The 8,408-nt window shown below is 39.1% G+C and overlaps 1 pseudogene; it reads right to left on the bottom strand.

The window, feature by feature from the left end:
- Positions 1 to 5,734: 5,734 nt before the first annotated feature.
- On the bottom strand, positions 5,735 to 7,125 carry LOC130862230 (phosphoglycerate kinase 1-like; annotated as a pseudogene).
- Between the last annotated feature and the right edge of the window lie 1,283 nt (positions 7,126 to 8,408).

Genomic DNA, 8,408 nt, shown 5'->3' with positions numbered 1-8,408 from the left:
GGTCTTTGGTCACACAAAAAGTGTCAGGTAAGTCAGATCTGTTATTGATTGATTACTTCCATAGGCTTTGCAGCACCATTATCCTAGCATATCTTTCAGGTAGCCATCATTGTAAATCAATGGGTTTGTGGTTGTGGTTAGTGGTTATGTTTCTCTTTTAGTAGCACACAGAGTGTCTTCTTGTAACAAAGAAGCTAGATTATGGGAATGGAGGCTCTATGTAGACTCATCTCAACTTCCCCATGTTCAAGGAATTGTATTGATGTTGTCTTTATCAATAGGGCCTTGCTTTCTGTATGTGGAGAAGCACCTATTGTCTTGGCAGCAGTGTGGGTTGTTATGGGATTCTTTTTTTTAAAAAAATATTTATTTATTATATATACAATATTCTGTCTGTGTGTATGCCTGCAGGCCAGAAAATGGCACCAGACCTCATTACAGATGGTTGTGAGCCACCATGTGGTTGCTGGGAATTGAACTCAGGACCTTTGAAAGAGCAGGCAATGCTCTTAACCTCTGAGCCATCTCTCCAGCCCTGTTATGGGATTCTTATCAGACCCCTTTGTCCAACAATTCAATTATATGTAAACCAATCCTGGTACCATAAGCTTTGTTTGGTGATGAGATTGGTCAGTCGGGACTCTTTCTACCCCATTTTTGGGCATACTTATTTAGGAAATGTTTAAGTTTTGATTTTACCTCACAATGTCCCTTAATTTTAATTTTCAATAAACTTATTACAGTCTCAGTATTGCTGTGACCCTTCCTTCCCATGTCTGGTTAAGATGGCATTTTTTTTTTTACTGGCCATAACCAGATAACCCTGGCTTGGTAAGTAAGCACTGGCACTTACAGATGGTGCCTGGAACAGAGACCTAGAATATAAAAATTTAAGGAAAATCAAAAAGGAAATGGTAAAGTTTAAAACTGGTTAAAGGTAAAAAAAACTCCTGGTTTGTGTGTGTGTGCAAATATAATAATGCAGAGGATTAATTAATCAATTAGAAGTAAAAAATGAAGGAAACAGGGTTGAAGGAGCAACATTTATTTGCAGAAGTTCTATGAACTTGGCTGCTGGATGAAAGCGTTAAAGCAGGCCACCAACAGTTGGTGAAATTCTTGGAGTGAAATTCTTGGAGTTTATTAGCAGACTTCAGCCTTTCCCTTCTGTGGATTCCATTAGGAAGAGCAATTAAGGGAGAATTAGATAGATGCAAATGGATGAGAAAAAAATCCTAATTCCTAGTGATTCTTTTCAGCTTTGGGATTAAAACCAATAATGGACCAAAGTGACACAGTTGAAATTAAAAATGAAAATGATCAGGAAAAAGTGGACCTAAAACTGGGGATAGAAGAAAAATTAGAACCTGAATTTCTATTATCTAGTGTCTCTTTGACAAAGTTGGCTGCCTTCCTTTCTTCTTTGTGTTAGTTTTACACACACCCCACATGCACACACGCGCACACACACACACACACACACACACACTCCAATTTCTTCTGTTCCTAACACCTATTGCTGCAGTGCAGTTCCTGATGATATGCAATATGGGATTAACCTAAACTATTGGCCAAATGATGTTGTAATTAATATAGTTTCTGTGTGACTATTTGGGGCTGAGCAGTTGGGAAATGAACGAGCAGTCTTTGTTTACAGATATGGAAACATCTATTTTTTTTTCCTGCTTTGCTTCATCTTTTCCTTAGGTTGGTAGGGAGGTTTCCTGCACTCCTGACCTTCCAAGAGAATTAATTCCTTTAATGTCAAAGTACAGGTCCCAGGGAAGAGACTTTGTATCGAGTGTGAGAGATGAGAGAGGACGTGAAATGATTTTCTTTTCCCTGTATGTAAAACACCCAATTCTGATAAACCAGGGCAAGTTAAAAATTATACACCCATTTCATTTAAGACTTCTTAGGATCTGAAACAGGCTTTTGCTCATCTTTTTTTTCATGATTGGTTTCTTGTTTTGATTGTGTACAGCCTGAACTCATAAGAAATTTATTTATATGACCTTTCTTAACCCTCAGAGCATAAATTGTTGACTATTGCATCAGACTTCAGTCTGCCTCATTTAGTGACTTCACTCTCCCAGGTTCTACTGCTTCTGAAGTGGTGACAAGTGACACCTGGAAAGGAGCCTGAGGTCAGCTATGAGGTAAGAGTATGGAGACCCTCACAGAAGAAAGTGAGTGAGAATGACAGGCAGAAACCAGGGAAGGCTTTGCCTTGCATTGAGCTATATTTTTTAAAGGAGGAGGAACACAACTATCAAGACCACAACTCTTAGATTGCTTGCAAGTTGTTCATGATTAGAACCCCTGGTTTCCAGAGACTTTAGATGAAGAAGTGTGGAACAGAGTCCAAAAGAATATTGAAAAGGCATTCAAATGAGGAAAATTGATCCTTGTTCAATTTTGGGTGTCTTGGGCATTAATCCTGACTGTTATCAAAATACATAAGAAATATAAGATGATTATTAATTATGAGAAAGAGGTGGCTAATTTCTTGCATGAATATAAGGAGGATGATCAAACTTTAAGATTAGAAAAAGACAAACCGGCTGTGGTGGCACACCTCTTTAATTCCAAACCTCAGAAGGCAGAGAGGCAGGCGGATCTCTGAGTTTGAGGCCAGTCTGGTCTACAAAGTGAGTTTCAGAACAGTCAAGGCTACATAGAGACATCCTGTATCAAAACAACAAAACAACAACACCCCCCCCCCCAAAAAAAACCCAAAAACTTAAAATAAAAATAGTCAAAAGGGGTTTTTCCCCATTCAGGCAAAATCAAAAGTAACCACAAAAAACACCATAAACCGACAGCTATGCTGGCAACAGCTCTTCTGTTCCCTTGCTGGCTCCTCTAGATGTTTATCCTCCATTGCTGGAAGATGATCCTGAAGAATGGGGTGAAGAATTTAATAATCACTACAATCATGAGTTCTTTCGGTTTTTTATTGAAGACTTAGGACAGCCTATGAAAAAGCTAACTGTATAACCTAGACAATCTATGGCATGGCAGGGAAAAGGAATTTGTTTTCAAATTCTTCCCCAACCTCATGAGCTTCACTTAGTATTTCCAGTGCAATTTCAACAAAACTAAGATGTTTGTTAGAGATATGACATGCATATAATGAAAGATTTAAAAAGACTTGGGTTTCCCATGGACCTAATAATGCTCCATATTGTTAGGAGTATCTTTTTGGTTATAGCAATAATGCACAATAATTGCCATATGATTTTCATATAATTACTAAAATGTTTCTTCCCCGTTTCTTTAGTGACAAATGTGCCTTATAAATAAAGGCCATGAACAACTTCAACAACAAGGATGAGAGGTAATTCTGGAAATGTCTTATATAAAATGCTGCCAGGGGCTGGCAGATGGGTATCAACAGATTCATGAAAAAGAAAGTTAGCATGTAGGCTTTAAGTCAGAGAAATCAGTTCTACTTAGTTGGTGTTATCATTTGGGAAGGTTTAGGAAATGCTGCCCTGCTGAAGGAGACCCAAATATTAATCCACACACCTACAAACACCTGATTTTTGACCAAGAAGTGAAAAATATCAAATAGAAAAAAAAGCATATTTAACAAATGGTGCTGGCAAAACTGAATATTAACATGTAGAAGAATGAAAATAGATCCATATTCTATCACCATTCACAAAACTCAAGTCCAAATGAATGAAAGACCTCAACATAAAACCAACCACACTAAACCTCTTAGAAGAGAAAGTGGGAAATGCACTTGAACGCATTGGCACAGGAGACCACTTTCTAAATATAACCCCAGTAGCATAGACACTGAGAGAAACAATTGAAAATGGGACCTCCTGAAACTTAAAAACTTCTGTAAAGCAAAGGACATGGTCAAAAACAAAAACAACAGCCTACAGAATGGGAAAAGATCTTCACCAACCCCACAACAGACAAAGGACTGATCTCCAAAATATACAAAGAACTCAAGAGATTGGCCATCAAAGGAATGAATAATCCAATAAAAAAAAAAATGGAGCACAGACCTAAACAGAGAACTCTCAACAGAGGAATCTAAAATGTTTGAGAGACACTTAAGGAAATATTCAATATCCTTAGCCATCAGAGAAACGCAAATCAAAACAACTCTGAGATTCCATTTTATATCTTTAAGAATGGCTAAGATCAAAAACACTGGTGACAACTTATGCTGGAAAAGATGTGGGGTAGAAGGAACATTCCTGCATTGCTGGTGGTAGTACAAATTGGTACAGCCCCTTTGGATGTCAGTATGGTGATTTCTCATAAAATTAGGAAATAACCTTCCTCAAGACCCAGCAATATCACTTTTGGGTATATACCCAAAGGATTCTCAATCATACCACAAGGACATGTGCTCAACTATGTTCATAGCAGCATTGTTTGTCATAGCCAGAACCTGTAAACAACCTAAATTCCCCTCAACTGAAGAATGGATAAGGAAAATGTGGTACATTTACACAATGGAGTACTACACATAAGAAAAAAAACCAGTGACATCTTGAAATTTGCCTTGAAAAAGGCAAATGGATGTATCTAGAAAACATCATATTGAGTGAGGTAACCCAGATCCAAAAAGACAAATTTCATATGTATTCACTCATAAGTGGCTTTTAGACATAAAGCAAAGAAAACCAGCCTACAATTCACAATCCCAGAGAACCTAGACAATAATGAGGACATACACGGATCTAATCTACAGGGGAAGTAGAAAAAAGACAAGATCTCCTGAGTAAATTGGGAGCATGGGGACGATGGGAGAGGGTTGAAAGGGAGGGGAGAGAAAGGAAGAACAGAGGAAAATGTATAGCTCCATAAAAATCAATAAAAAAGAAAGAAATAAAAGTTTTGAATTTAAAAGACTTATTTTATTCTGTATTTATTCATCATAATGATAAGGCAAAGTTTCCCATTTTTTGTTCTGTCACTCAGAACCTCAGGTGTAATATCAGTGGACACTCTAATGTTGGTAACTCCTCTCAGCTGAGATTTTCATGGGCATCTGTATATAATAGAAAATGACCACATTTTCCAATGTTTCTGGCAATTAAAACTGGTTACCATGACACTAATGTTCACAAGATCTTTTGAACTATGAAACTAAATGTATATAATGGTTAATTTCCATTTTCCACAAGGAGGAGATTCAAGTTCATTCCTTTGTTTAAAGGATAAACCTGTTTTCTCTGTTTCCCATTTAGTTTCTATAGAAATAATGCTGCTATGTACATAGCTGAACAAATGGGCTTGTAGTATGATTGAGCAACTTTTGAGTACATGTCCAAGAGTGGTATTGCTGCTTCCTGAAGTCGGTTGATTCCTAATTTTCTGAGAATCTGCCAAACTGATTTCCAAAATGGTTGTACAAGTTTGCATTCTCACCATCAATGGAGGAGTGTCCTACTTACTCCACATCTTCTCCAGGATAAGCTATCATTCGTGTTCCCCCCCCCCGGCAGACATATTTATTAATAGATCATCAACTTCTCCAAATCTACAGCTGGAATTTCATCTTATTTCCATGCTGAGTCATGAACAGTGACAAAGCTTACAAGAGGCTACTCAAAGAGGACTAAGCTTGTATAGCTGACTTTCTTTTACAGGCAGAATATAAATAGATGCACTCTAGAATGCACAATGGCTTTAGTCACTATGGAATTTAAATCGGATCTTGAAGAATGTAGACAAATCCTGATGAAGGAAGGATGAACTGAGATGCTGTGCAACTGTTTAAGGGTTCCTGGTGCTGCATCTCGGTCACTAGCTGAATCTTGCACTAACACCAAATGGAGATGCGGAAAACACACTAAGTTGACTTAGGGGTTGTGCACAGGAACCAAAAGGCAGGAAAATACTAAACATTGCTGAGAGCATCCACCCCAGGAAGGACTTTACCTTCCAGAACTCTAGACTGGCACCACCCCCAGTGCTCACATGGCTGACTTTATCCTCTGTATTCCATTTGGCACAGCAAGTGGCAGTGTCTCCACCGCCTATGATAGTGATGCAACCCCTAGAAGTGGCTTTTACCACCTCATCCATGAGGGACTTGGTTCCCCTGGCAAAAGCTTCCCATTTAAAGACCCCAACAGGTCCATTCCAAACAATCTGCTTGGCTTGAACCACAGCCTCAGCATATTTCTTGCTGCTCTCAGGACCACAGTCCAGGCCCATCCAGCCAGCAGGTATACCAGAGGCCACAGTAGCTTGGCCAGTCTTGGCATTGTCATCAAATTTGTCAGCAGTGACAAAGTCAACGGGCAAGGTAATCTTCACACTATTTTTCTCAGCTTTATCCATGAGATCTTTGACAATCTTGGCTCCTTCTTCATCATACAGAGAAGTTCCGATCTCCATGTTGTTGAGCACCTTAAGGAAGGTAAAAGCCATTCCACCACCAATGATCATCTCATTGACTTTGTCCAACATATTATTGATCAGCTGGATCTTGTCTGCAACTTTAGCTCCTCCCAATATTGCCAGGAAGGGTCGTTCAGACTCTCCAAAGCTTTGGCAAAGTAGTTCAGCTCCTTCTTCATCAAAAATCCACCAGCCTTCTGTGGCAGATTCACACCCACCATTGGAGCTGTGGGCTCGGTGTGCAGTACCAAAAGCATCATTGACATAGACATCCCCAAGTTTGGACAGTGAGGCTTGGAAAGCATCAATTTTGGCTGGTTCAGCTTTAATCTTGTTCCCAGAAGCATCGTTTCCCTTCCCTTCTTCCTCCACATGAAAGCAGAGGTTCTCCAGCAGGATGACAATGCCAGCTGCTGGGTTGGCACAGGCATTCTCGACTTCTGGGCCCACACAATCCTTTAAGAAGAGAACATCCTTGCCCAGCAGAGACTTGAGTTCTGCTGCAACTGGCTCTAAGGGGTACTTGTCAGGCATAGGAACACCATCAGGTCGGCCCAAGTGGCTCATAAGGACAACTGACTTGGCTCCATTGCCCAAGCAGAATTTGATGCTTGGGACAGCAGCCTTGATCCTTTGGTTATTTGTTATCTGGTTGTTCTTCATAGGAACATTGAAGTCCACCCTCATCACAACCCGCTTTCCCTTCACATCCAGTTTGTCCAAAGTCATCTTGTTAGAAAGCGACATTTTGGCAACGCGGTAGGATCAAGAGGCTCAGTCCTGAGGAAGAGGCTATCATTGGTGTTTTTGATCTCAGTCATTTTGACTGGTGTAGAATGGTATCCCAGAGTTGTTTTGATTTGCATTTCCCTGATGTCTAAGGATGATGACCACTTCCTTACGTGTCTCCTTGTCATTTGAGATTTTCCTGTTGAGAATTCTCTGTTTAGTTCTGTATCCCATTTTTTAATTGGGTTATTTGGAATTTTGATATCTAATTTCTTGAGTTTTTTAATATATATTTTGGAGATCAGTCCTTTGTCTGACATTGGGTTAGAGAAGATCTTTTACCATTCAGTAGGCTGCCTTTTTTTCTTATTGACTGTGTCCTTTGCTTTACAGAAGCTTCTCAGTTTCAGGAGGTCCCATTTATTTATTGTTACTCTCAGTGTCTGTGCTACTGATGTTATATTTAGGAAGTAGTGTCTTGTGCCCATGCATTGAAGGCTACTTCCCACTTTCTTTCCTATCAGGTTCAGTGTGGTCAGATTTATATTGAGGTCTTTAATCCATTTAGACTTGAGCTTTGTGCATAGAGATAGGTATTGATCTATTTTCATTCTTCTACAGGTTGACATCCAGTTATGCCAGCACCATTTGTTGAAGATGCTTTCTTTTTTCCATTGTATAATTTTAGCTTTTTTTTGTAAAAAATCAGGTGTTCATAGGTATGTGGATTAATAGCCAGATCTTGGATTCAATTTTATTGATCAACCTGTATGTTTTTATGCCAATACCAAGCTGTTTTCATTACTGTAGCTCTATAATAGAGCTTGATATCAGGGATGGTGATGACTCCAGAAGTTCCTTTTCTATACATATTATTGTCTCTGTGTCTTACTTAGCTTTGGCTGTCAGCATTTCAGAGCCTATATTCATTTGAAGGAACATCGATTAAGGATGTGCTCCTATCAGAATGGTTGGTAGCTTTATCTGTGAGTGATTTCGTTGATTGATGATTGATGTAGAAAGGTCCTTCCATTGAGGGTGTCCATATCCCTAAGGAAGTGAGTATGGACTGAATAAGAGGGCCAGACAAGCATGAGATAGTGACCAAGCAAGAAAGAAAGCCAGGAAACAAAGTTTTCCTTCAGTTGCTAGCTTGAGTTTCTATTTTAAGCTCCTAAAATAATGGATATGATCTGAAAGAATTATCCAAATAAACTCATTCATTACCTGGGATACTTTTGGCTAGAGGATTTATTCAAAGCAACAAAGAGTTGGTTAGAACAAAAATGTTACACCAAAAG

Source organism: Chionomys nivalis, chromosome 19, assembly GCF_950005125.1.
Source record: "Chionomys nivalis chromosome 19, mChiNiv1.1, whole genome shotgun sequence".
Taxonomy (NCBI): Eukaryota; Metazoa; Chordata; class Mammalia; order Rodentia; family Cricetidae; genus Chionomys; species Chionomys nivalis.
This window is presented reverse-complemented; position numbering and strand designations above follow the sequence as displayed.